Below are 12,538 nucleotides of genomic sequence, written 5' to 3' on the forward strand. Positions count from 1 at the left end.
GTCATCTACAGATGAGCTCACCGGCTAGATATTTTGAGATCTATCAGTTTGTTTGCTCTGCACCTTCTGCAACCTGCACATATCTTTGATAAAGATTGGGCAATTACCTTGATTTTAATGGCTTTTAAAATGTTGGTAACTCACTTCAGGGGGTCAGTTCATTAACTGGGGAGAAAAGTTGTTTTTTGTGTAATTGAGTATCTTCTTATATGTCATTTTCCAGTTTCCTATTTCTTTTCTTAAAAGATTTTATTTATTTATTCATGAGAGACATAGAGTCAGAGACATAGGCAGAGGGAGAAGTAGGCTTCCTGTGGGGAGCTTGATTCAGGAATCAATAACAGCACCACGGGATCATGACCTGAGCCAAAGGCAGACGTTCAACCACTGAGCCACCCAGGTGCCCCCTGTTTCCTATTGTATCCATGCAGTATTTATTATTTTTCTCCAAATTTGAGGTTTCTAATACTTCAAGATTAAGAAGTCCTAATAAAAGAGCAGAAGAACAATGTGAGGGACATATTCATTGATGAAACAAAACGAAACAAGACAAAACAAAATACCTCTCTGGAGTGTCATTTGAGCATTGGAACTTTATACATTTACCACAAAGGAGATTTAAAATTCAAGTATAAGTGATAAGTAAACTTAAGATTTTGGAGGTGTGTCTTCTGTCCAAGAAACATATCCTAAGTGATTTGTTACTATCGAGGACCTGGAAAAGTGATCAAGATAAACTCCTAATAAGAGTATCCAGATTTATAAAAGGATGCCAAACAATTCAAAACATAGACTGGTTTAGAATCTTCCTTCGAGCACTTTTTTTTCTGAGTTGGAAATTTTTTACTGATTTGATATTATTCCCCTGGTGTTTTATCATTTTCCACAAAACTTAATTGATCTACCTCTTAGACTAATGAGGTTCATTGTTTGTAATATAGAGAATGTGGGTATTAGTCAAATGTGGTAATTAGCCCATTCTCTTTAGTTGTAGGAAATGGAGCTGCCAACCTTCTTCAGTGTCTCAAGTGATTTATTGACCTAGGCATAAATTTCAGAGGAACTCAGATTTAATTTAAGTAACTCAAGTTGTCACTGTATACAGTAAGCCACCTTTATGCATCATAAAACAAGAGCAATTATCTTTCTGGGTTATGGTAGACTCTTAAGCTTTAATCTTTGGAGCATCTACAATTCTGTCATCATACTATGAAAACAAATCATTTATTTTGTCCAGACTATAAAACCTATAGATGAATTCTGAGAAAAGAAAAAAATTATAGCTAATATTGACATTTGCTTTTAAGATAATCATGGGTGATATAAACAACTGAACCATATATATTTTTATGCAAGCACTAAAACATTGGTGGATTTATCAAGTCTAATTAAGCATAACCTTATTTTGTACCCAAAGTAAAATTGATTAAATTAAATTGTTGGGGGGGGGGGCGTAAACAAAATGATGAGTAAATTAAGTTTATGGAAGATAAAGTATGAGAATGCTAAAATCAGAAAACGAGGGAACTTGATTTTTAATTCTTTTATTTGCTACCACATGGGTTCAACCCCAACTCAAAAAAAAAAAAAACCAAACAAACAAACAGAATTACATTTCTGATTTGGAGTGCTTTTGCCTTAATTTTCTTTTTTATTCATTTATTTTTAAGATTTTATTTATTTATTCATCAGAGAGAGAGAGAGAGGCAGAGACACAGGCAGAGGGAGAAGCAGGCTCCATGAAGGGAGCCCGATATGGGACTCGATCCTGGGTCTCCAAGATCACACCCTGGGCTAAAGATCACGCTAAACCGCTGAGCCACCCAGGCTGCCCTTGCCTTACTTTTCTAACTCAAATTTAAAGCAGTACCACATAGTAGAAAAACAAATGGGTTCATAGTATGCTAAGTTAAGATTTAGTGACACCTTTCCCACTAACAATCAGATGGAGTTACATAATAATCATCTAACCATTTTCTCCTTCACTTTTTTGAATAATACCTACTCCAGAACTTTTATAAGAGTGACACTAAGTAATTAAGGAACATGCTTTGAAGACTTCTAAGGTATGGCAGAAGCATAAATTATTGCATTTATCACACAAGATATTCAGGATTGAGAGATGACATAAGAGCAGAAGGAGCCTCATGTCTTGGCCTTCAGGGGATCAGTAGGGTGGTGCTGCAGGAACTTGGCTTCAGAATGACAGAGACCCAGATTCAAACCCTGTTTTTACCTCTTACAGTATTTATGACATTGGGAAGTTATTTATTCCTCTTAATTATCTGTTTCTAACATAGAAAATGGAAATAATAATTATATGAGCTTTCATTAATATGTGGAAGTCCTGTGTGAAGCTCATCAAGTTTCATTCTAGTGCATTCTTTTTAATCACTGTGTTTTCTTTTCAGATATTTACCTATAATATTTTTTTTGCAATCAATTGTGTGCTTCAAAAAATTGCAAAGTGTATTTTATGGAAAGATCATATGGTGACATGAATGAGAATCTCAGGCTCAAACATCCATATGGCAGACCCAGGGTGATTGATGATAGCCTCTAGGAATTGATGTGATCTTTTCTTTGTCTTCTTTTCCTTCCTGTTTTTCTCAATCTCCCCATCTTATCTAAAATCCTAGCACCAACTCCTCACTTCCCTACTTCCCTGCTTTATTTCTCTTCATAGCACTTACCACCATTTGTCATGTTATATATTTATTTACAAATGAACTACTTTTGGTGGCAAACTCAGTAAGAACAAGAATTTCTTTTTTTTTTCTTTTCTTTTTTCTTTTTTTTTAAATTTTTTTAGAACAAGAATTTCTTATTTTAGATATAATCATCCCTTAATGAAAAATGACAATTATTTTGTATTTTCCAAAACAAATGTTGAGTTATATTTAGGAATAAAATACTGTGAATTTCATTTACCCCCCCAAAAAAGCATAAAGAGGGTGTGTGCATGTGTGTGTTTTAATAAATGACATTAAATGACATTAAACTTACTTTGTCATGTATATTATAAACATAGCTAAAAATTCCACTTCCTCTATCTGTGTGATTCTAAAGTACACCACATTTTACTTGCATGGAGATTTTTATTCCGGAAAGGTATCAAACATGACAATCTGACAATCTGTCATTGGGATGCTGTCACTGCTTTTCTCAGATCAACTGACAAGACCTTAGCTGGGCCTCTACAAGTTGCTTAAGAACACTTCTAGAACCATCTTAATGGGCATGTTCCAACTGTCACTTGGTGAAAAATAAATCACTAAAGATCAATCTCTACAGCGGGTCTTTTGGCACAAAACTAGTTGTATCATTCTCTCCAACTGAGCCTTTGTTGGGGGGAAAAGGCCTTATCAAATTCCTTGGACATGAAGTTACTGTTGGAACTATTCTCAAACTGTGCTGTATAGCTCCATGGAAGGATGTCCAGCGTTAAAAGGTCAGGAGTGGCCTTCTAGTGACTTAGATCATCTTATGATTGTTGGAAGTGAGAGGTTTATAATACTATAAAAGCTTTGGGTCTTCTATACCTTTTGTTAGAAGAATCTGTGTGTTGTTAACTAAGCCACAACTTCCTAATGTAATAAACAGACCAAAACTGAGAGACTAACCCAACCCTCACCCCATCCTGGACTTAGATTCAAAGTGTAGAAGTGAGTCATTCAAACTGTGGATATAGAAGAGAAAATGGAGTGTGTAAAAGGCCAGGTGGAAACAATGCATTTATTTCTTATGAATAAATATCTATGCTTGGCTAATAGTTAATGTCAAAAAAATTAGTGTTATAAAATTCAGCCTTATATTTTAATCTTGTATGTAATTTTCTTTGTTGACCAAGTAGAAGAATATAGGTTTTCAAGTAAAAATATACTAGTAGAGAATATACATTAAATATATTTAATGTGACTCCTGTAGAGGAACTGTTTAAGTGAAACCCAAAGCTAAAAATGTGACAGTTTTAATGCTCACTCTTCCTATGATGGCTATATTAAGCTTAGTGATATCAAAATAAAACATATGCTGTGATAATAAAATTATGCTTTACTCATAAATATATATTATATATATTATAGTACATATCTTAATTCATTTATATATCCATAAAATTAGAGAACTTATCTAGACAATCAAACAGCATTTAACTGGAGTGCCTGAGTGGCTCAGTTAGTTGAGCATCCAACTCTAGATTTCAGCCCCAGGTCACGATCTCAGGGTCTTGGGCTCCACTGAGGAAGTCTACTTGTGATGCTCTCTCTCCCTCCCCCTCTGCCCTTCCCCCCACTAGCATGCATATATCCTCTCTCTCTCTCTCTTTCTAAAATAAATAAACTTTTTTTTAAAAAAGCTTTTAACTACACTTTTAAATTTTACTTTAATAAATGTTAAGTATAACTCTCTAATGCTCATTATAAAGATCACTCTTATTTTATGTTAGAGGTGTATAGTATAGATGTTATAAAGTTGGTATCTCCAATGTACTTCTGTAGAAATGCTAAGGTCTAATTTTGCTCCTCTTCTTCAAGTGCATTGAACAACTTGCTCTCTTTATAGAATATATACTTGCTGTTACCTCCTATTTTGATGGAAGAGCTAAAGCCTTTATAAATGAAAGTTTGAACACATTTATATAATATTTTAAATTCTCTTGGTTGTTTAAATTGCATTTTTCTAAAACAGGAGATCTTTTAAGTGTTTTTGGTAGCATCTTAATAAGAAATAGTCTCTTCAGTGGAAGAGAAGAACAGAGAGCAAGAAGAGTTTCTAATTAATTTTATATTAAAAATAGTAGCTTGACATTTACTTCTTTGTCCTTCTCCAACTGTCTACAAAATCTTGCTTTCTACATTATGGTAATTGCTTTAAATTGGCAGTCATTTGCACCATGTATGTCACTTTGAAACTTGTAGACATGTTTATTTGCCATAATTACCTGATTTTAGAGATATTAAAAAGCCAAAACTCTAGTCCTAGTCAAGCATATTTGAGAACATAATATATATAATGGAAAGAAGTGTAGATTTCAGTATTTAACCATATTTGCTTATATACAACATATTTGTGCCCACCCACTATAATGTATGTGTGTGTGTGTGTGTGTGTGTTTCTATATCTATAAAATAAGAGTGCTGAACGATAGTTGTAGGACTTCTTACAGAAAAACGTAGAACTACTTTATACTTGGCTGATAACTGAAATTCCAAAGAACATATTTCTAGGTAATTCTCGGTGACTTTATTTCTCTTAAATACTGTTGGATTAAGTTGCTTAAACTTTGGCCTGCAATTTTTTTTTGTCTTCGCATTCCTTCTTCATGATTTAAGCAGTATTAAAAGTTTAGAGTAATAAAATCCAGCAAATACATCTTATTGCTAAATAATGCCTTATCTTCTTAGAGTCACTAGCTACGTTAGCTAGACCTACTGTAAACCCTCAAGTAATTTCAATCTCTCATTTTGGGAACATTTTTTATCTAATGTTATATATATATATATCTGATATAACTTTTAAATTTGTGGCACTTATCCTTTGACATTCTGCAAAGGAAGCATGAATTAATCATTGAGTTTGTCGAGCAAGAGGAGAGGTATCTTACTGATACCGTGAGCTTCCATTGCAGCACATGCAGCTGTTTCTGCAAACAACACAGGAAAACATCCCCACAGCTAATTCATTCCTGCTTGCTGAGTCCCCAGTCTCTTAAAATTCTAGGTCCTAATAGAACAGAGATGGATTCTACGTGCATGTAATGTTGATTCCGTTATTTCATTTTCTGAAAATATAGAGGTTACCGTTAACATCAAAACAAACTTGGACCACGGTTATTGTCTTTTGAAAGCATTTACAAGAAATAGTTTAATAAGCCATTGCTGTTGTTACCAAAATTACATTTTATTAATTAAGAATCACAAGTGAGGGCCACCCGGGTGGCTCAATGGTTTAGCACCGCCTTCCACCCAGGACCTGATCCTAGAGACTTGGGATCGAGTCCCACGTCAGGCTCCCTGTGTGGAGCCTGCTTCTCCCTCTGCCTGTGTCCCAGCCTCTCTCTCTGGGAGAGACACATTTATTCATGAGAGACACATGAATAAAGAAATAAAATCTTAAAAAAAATCACAAGTGATTGTATATTTACAAAAAAAGTCTAGCCAGAAAGCAAAGGAGAATGATTTCATTACTACTTTATAATAGTAAAGATCAGTTCAGAAAGAGAAAACATTTGTTCAAGAGCTATGGTAGATTTTCTTTGAATGCTGCCCAGGAAAGAGATTTTATGTGAAGTACTATTGGGAAGCTTCTCTCAAATCCAGCTAGTAGTGTTATTGACTGGTTGTATCAGCTTTGTGGCTCATGTGCTTTTTCCCTCGATTTTTCCCCTGTTTTCTACCCTTGATTTGGTAAGCAGCATAAAAAGAGAATCCTGTCATCTAATTATTTGGTATCTCCTTTCACCAAGGAAAAGATTTTTGAATGAAGTAGATGCAATAAATGTTGATGACATAGGTCATTTATTCAGGCAAGACTGGAAGCATGAAACTTCATCGAGAAGATGAGAGTTAAAAAAAAAAAAAAAGAAGATGAGAGTTACTAAGAGCAGAATACACAATTCCATTCTCTCTACTTCTTTGCAATCCTGGAAGTTACAAAGAATTAAATACTGTAATGCTGGGGGATGAGTAGGAGTAGGAGGCATGGAGGACCCTCAGATTTGCCATGAGCTGGCTGTGCAGCCTTGCTTTGCTTTGTAAAGGGAGGGTGTTAGACCAGTTGATTTTTGAATTGCCCTCTAGTTCTAAGACCAATTCTGTTTTAATGAAGGGCATCAGAATTTCCTTACACATAATATACAATGCCTGGTACTCTCTCTCTGAAATGTCTAAAATGTAGGACCTGATTTTATTCCGAGCTGAAATGTTGTGATCATATCCACAAAATGGACTCAAATCTTTATATTATATATATATATATATACATATATATATATGTATATATATATATATGGTTTATTTTACTTATTTGAGGGAGAGACAAGGAGAGCAAGAGAGAGAGAGCGCAAGATAGGGAGCCTGAGCAGCGGAATGGGCAGAAGGAACAGGGAGAGAAGAGAATGCAGGCCGACCCCACCTGCTGAGCATGGAGCCTGACTGGGGTGGAGGTGACTCAATTTTAAGACCCTGAGATCATGACCTGAGCCAAAATCAAGAGTTGAATACTTAATCGACTGAGCCACCCAGGCACCTCAGGACCCATATTTTTAATGACATTAAAAAAAGATGTTATTAAATCTAGAAGTTTTTGTAATTTTTTTGTTTGTTTTATACTTGTTATCTTTCTTCATTTTAGCAGTATGATGTAATTTTACTTTTTCCTTGTCATCTTTATCAACTGTTGATAGCAAAATTACAGAAGCGGCTAATAGTTGTGAACAAGTCTTAATCACTGCATCCATGCTCTACAGAGATCAAAAATGTTCAATCCACACATAACGTTTTTATTTTAATGTTTGTGTGCCCTGTGTCACTTTCAGCATTGCTAGGCTCATGTATATTTGTGGAACATCCAACCCTTGCCACAGTAAATAGACTGCCACCTAATAAAGAGGCCACTAACACTCAGTGTTGGCAATAATGTTAAAACAAGCATGCTTTTTTATTGCTTTCTGAAAAAAAAAAGATTTTGTATATTTATTTGCAAGAGAAAGAGAACAAGCTGAAGCGGGGGGGCAGAGGGAGAAGGAGAAGAAGACTCCCCAATGAGCAGGGAACCCGACACAGGACTCCATCCCATGGACAGATCTCAATCCCAGGCTCCTGGGTTCATGACCTGAGCCCAAGGCAGACACTTAACTGACTGAGCCACCCAGGTGCTCTATTTTATTGCTTTCTATCTCATCTATTTTCCATTTCTTTTTTAGAGTATCCTTGAAGATTAATCAGAGACCTTTTCATGCACCTCTAAAGGTAAGGAAAAGAACCTTTCTGGTTATAAAATATGTTGTATTTGTTTCAGCTTTGTTTCAATAATGTATTTATTGTGTCAGACACAGATAGAATTGATGTTGCTTATTCTGAATAATTAGAAAGTTAGTTGCATCCGCTTGTTCACTAAACTTGATATCATCCAACATATAGTGTTTAATCATCAGTTTGAATTTTTCTTCCATACTATTATATACTACTATGGTTTATTATGTATTATTATAGTTTATGTTTTATAGTAGACAGGATTTACTTTCTTTTACACTTTTATATTACTCTCTCCATAATTTTAGTGTGGTTTGGCATACCACATACAATTTCTGTATCTCAAGTAGGCAATTTTTTAATATATACATTTATGTATATTAATATATGTAATATATTTTTAGAAACTGAGATTCTCTTGCCTACCCTAGTTTCACATTTTTCTTGGTATTTTAAACCTGTAATTTTAAAAGAAACAACCAAAGTAAGCAAAAGTGTAATTAGCAATAAGTGATTTAGTAATATAAATATTAATTTGGCAGAATTTACTTCACCATTAGCTTTACTTAATAACAGTGCCAGAAAATGTGGCCCCTTTCTTGGCTAGGACCTATGTGAAGAGATAAATTTAGAATTTCTTCTCTAGTAAATACTTCTCTGATAATAGCTTAATTGTAGCTATTTCAAACTAAATTGTTTAATTGTGGTGAATCATATGCAAATTGTTCAGATGTAGGTCAACCTCCCACTCTCACATTCTAGCACCTCTTTTGTAAATTCAGGACAAATTGCTCAATGCCTAAAAGAGACAGAACAGTACAGATTAAAGACATAAGACAAGAACCAAAACAACAATAACATAAAAACCAACAGTGGGCCAAGAGTCAGAAAGTTCCTCTAAAAATGGCAAGGCAGGTTGCATTTATTTATACCTTGGCTCATGATCTCTTATGCTTGCTGTGTGTTTGTACACAATAGTGAGCTCACTGCTCATGAGATCTGTGGCTGGCAAAGCATAGGGCCTCTAGGATACTAAGTTTCCTTATCTGTAAACACATGTGATATTACCTGTCCTGTCCACGTATTGAACTGAAATGAGGATCCTGTAGAAGGAAGGTAAGATAAATGTGTGACTGCTCTAATCCCACATGGAAAGAGCATGTTATTTTTGGTGGTCTACTTCAGTGAAGAGCTGCGGGCCTCACTGACAGGAAAGAATATCTTGTGTTGCTCTGGGTGAGACCAACTGAGATATACTCCAGTCCTAGTAACTAAAGAAGCTCTTTATTTTTCCAGCAGTTTTATTATATCCTAATCTATAGTTGCCTTTGTGATGGAGCATTGTATCATTTTCTGATAAACAGTTGAGGTGTTATGATTCTATTCAGTTTTTATATGTTGCCTACTATACGTGCAAAGAAAAAAAATATTTCCAGTTACTAAAGCATTAAAAAGCTATAAAGCAGGTTCATGAATTTGTTACATTTGTTTTTTATTTTATTTTATTTTATTTTATTTATCTTTAGACAATTATTGCCCATGTTTTTTTTTTTTTTTAAGATTTTATTTATTCATAAGAGAAACAGAGAGAGAAAGAGAGAGAGAGAGAAAGGCAGAGACACCAGCAAAGGGAGATGAAGACTCCATGCAGGGAGCCTGACATGGGACTCGATCCTAGGTCTCCAGGATCACACCCTGGGCCGAAGGCGGTGCTAAACTGCTGAGCCACGGGGGCTGCCCCTATTGCCAGTGTTTTGATATATTAACAGAAAATAGTGAGCCTTGCTAGTTATTGATAAAAATCTATTTCGGCTTTAATTCTAATAAAATTAGAATTCTTCCTTAATGTAAAAATAATTTTTAGAATTATCATTCTTCATTGGAATTGATTGTCCAATAATTTGGAATTATATTTTTGTATAATTTATCTTTTTAAACATTTTCTATAGTTTACTCTGAATTAAATTATTTATCCATAAAATTATTGAAGAGTTACTGAATTAAATTACTGAGTTAAAAAGTGGCAGCAATTTTTCTAATTTATAAAGTGGGGAAAATGGATCATATATACTTGTTATTTCTTTCAGTGTAAATATTTTTGTTTGAATTGTTTAAAATTCAAAAAAGTAGTAATTATACTAAATAGAAAGTGCTATTTCCCTCAAAGTTAGCTAGTGCTAAAGGTTTTGGTGGAGCATTGTATCCACCAATTCTTTCTTTATATGGATAACATTTTTCTTTATATATATAAACATCAGTATCAATATGTGCACGTAATGTGTTTGATGCAGAAAAGCCTGGGTCTGAGGACCCAGAGAGACATCCCACAGGACCCGTCAAGAGAGTCCTTGGTAGCACACAAGATAGAAATCGAATGTGAGCCAGCGAAAGTAGAAATAGAGTTTATGGACAGTGTTAAGTGACAGGTAGAGAAAAGCAGATGGAGTGTCTGGGAGACTCAGAAAGGAAAGCAGGATGAATCTTGCCATTTCTTGGGACTAGAGTTTATACTAGAAAAGTGTCTAATATACGTATTCCTCTAAGAATCCAGGTAGTCCAGTCAAAGAAAGTATCAGATGAACAATAGGTGTTATTCCATAAATCACTGAAGATAGGGGTTTTGATGGCAGCATCAGCAGAGGTTTGTTTGAAGCTAATGCCCTAGAACATGTTTGGGATCTGAATCTTCTAGGAATTATCAGGTGTTTGGGGCTTTCTTCCCTCCCCCTTGAAGTGGGAACAGAACTTCTTGGGCTTATTAAGAGGCAAAATATGGAACATGAGTAAATAGCACCTCTCAGAAAAACAGCAGAGATGGAGCCTTTCTAAGGTGGAGTCCCTTCAGCTTCCCTATCAGCTGCCTCATTTTCATACCAAATGCACGATTCTGCTTTTCAACCTTTTCATGCTGAACATGCTTCTAGTCACTGTATGTTATCCATTTCATCATTTTTAATGGCCACATGTTAGACAACTTTTTCCAATGTACCATGATTTATTTTATAGGCCCGCTAACTTTTTTTTTAAGTTTTTATTTTAGTCAGCACAAGTACACTCAATCCCCTTTCACCTATTTCACCCATCCCCCACCCACCTCCCTTCTGGAAATCATCAGTTGGTTCTTTATAGTTAATTTCTGTTTCTTGGTTTGTCTCTTTCTCTTTCTCTTTTTTTTTCAATTTGCTCATTTGTTTTGTCTCTTAAATTCCATACATGTGGGAAATCATATGATATTTGTCTTTCTCTGGCTGAATTATTTCACTTAGCATAATGCTCTAGAGCTCAATCCATGTGGTTGCAAATGGAAAGATTTCATTCTTTTTATGGCTAATACTCCATTGTATACATATACCACTTCTTTTTTTTTTTTTTTTCATATACCACTTCTTTATCCATTCATCAGTTGATGGACACTTGGGCTGCTTACATATCTTGGCTATTGTAAATAATGCTGCTATAAATATAGGGATGCATGTATCTCTTTGAGTTACTGTTTTTCTATTCTTTGGGTAAATATCCACTAATAACCACTAATATCCACCATGTAATTGCATAGTGGATCATAGCATAGTTATATTTTTAACTTTTTGAGGAAACTTCATACTGTTTTCCAGAGTTACTCTACCTATTTGCATTTCCACCAACAGTGCAAGAGGATTCCTTTCTTTCCACACCCTTGCCAACACCTGTTGTTACTTATGTTGTTGATTTTAGCCATTCTGGTAGGTGTGAGGTGATATCTCATTGTAGTTTTGATTTGCATTTCCCTGATGATAAGTGATGAGCATCTTTTCAGGTGTCTGTTGGCCATCTGGATGTCTTCTTTGGAAAAAGTGTCTAATCATGTCTTCTGAGCATTTTATAAATGGATTATTCATTTTGGGGGTGTTGAGTTTTATAAGTTGTCTATATATTTTGGATACTAATGTGCCATCATATATGTTGCTTGCAAATATCTCCCCCTATTCCATAGGTAGCCTTTCAGTTTTATTGAATTTTTTCCTTCACTGTGCAGAAGCTTTTTATTTTGATAAGGTCCCAATAGTTTATTTTTGCTTTTGTTTCCCTTCCCTCTGGAGATATAATGAGAAAAATGTTGCTACAGCTTATGTCAGAGCAGTCACTGCCTGTGCTCTCTTCTAGAATTTTTATGGTTTCAGGTTTGACATTTGGGTCTTTAATCCATGTTGAACTTATTTTTGAAATAAATAAAAAAATATTTGTTTTTTGGAATGTGATCCAGTTTCATTCTTTTGTGTGTTGCTATGTAGTTTTGACAAAAGCCATTTGTTGAAGAGACTGCCTTTTTCCCACTGGATATTCTTTCCTGCTTTGTCAAAGACTAATTAACCATATAGTTGTGGGACCATTTCTGGGTTTTCTATTCTGTTCTATTGATCTATGTGTCTATTTTTGTTCCAGTACCATACTGTTTTGATTACTACAGCTTTTTAATATAACCTGAAGTCTGGAATTGTGATGCCTCCAGCTTAGCTTTTCTTTATCAAGGTTGCTTTGGTTATTCAAGGTCTTTTGTGGTTACATACAATTTTAGGAATTGTTTG

The 12,538-nt window shown here is 34.8% G+C and overlaps 1 long non-coding RNA gene across 7 annotated transcripts in view; it reads left to right on the forward strand.

The window, feature by feature from the left end:
* The window catches only part of LOC144301758 (uncharacterized), a 580,647-nt gene that overhangs the window by 236,067 nt on the left and 332,042 nt on the right, over window positions 1-12,538 (forward strand). For 6 of the 7 annotated variants that reach the window (XR_013368542.1, XR_013368543.1, XR_013368545.1 and 3 more), the window contains exon 4: window positions 7,925-7,970. This is a non-coding gene — a long non-coding RNA (uncharacterized LOC144301758). Of the gene's footprint in view, window positions 1-3,234; window positions 3,452-7,924; window positions 7,971-12,538 lie in introns of those variants that run through there. The other variant, XR_013368547.1, reaches the window with a different exon arrangement.

This window comes from Canis aureus, chromosome 30 (genome assembly GCF_053574225.1).
Source record: "Canis aureus isolate CA01 chromosome 30, VMU_Caureus_v.1.0, whole genome shotgun sequence".
Taxonomy (NCBI): Eukaryota; Metazoa; Chordata; class Mammalia; order Carnivora; family Canidae; genus Canis; species Canis aureus.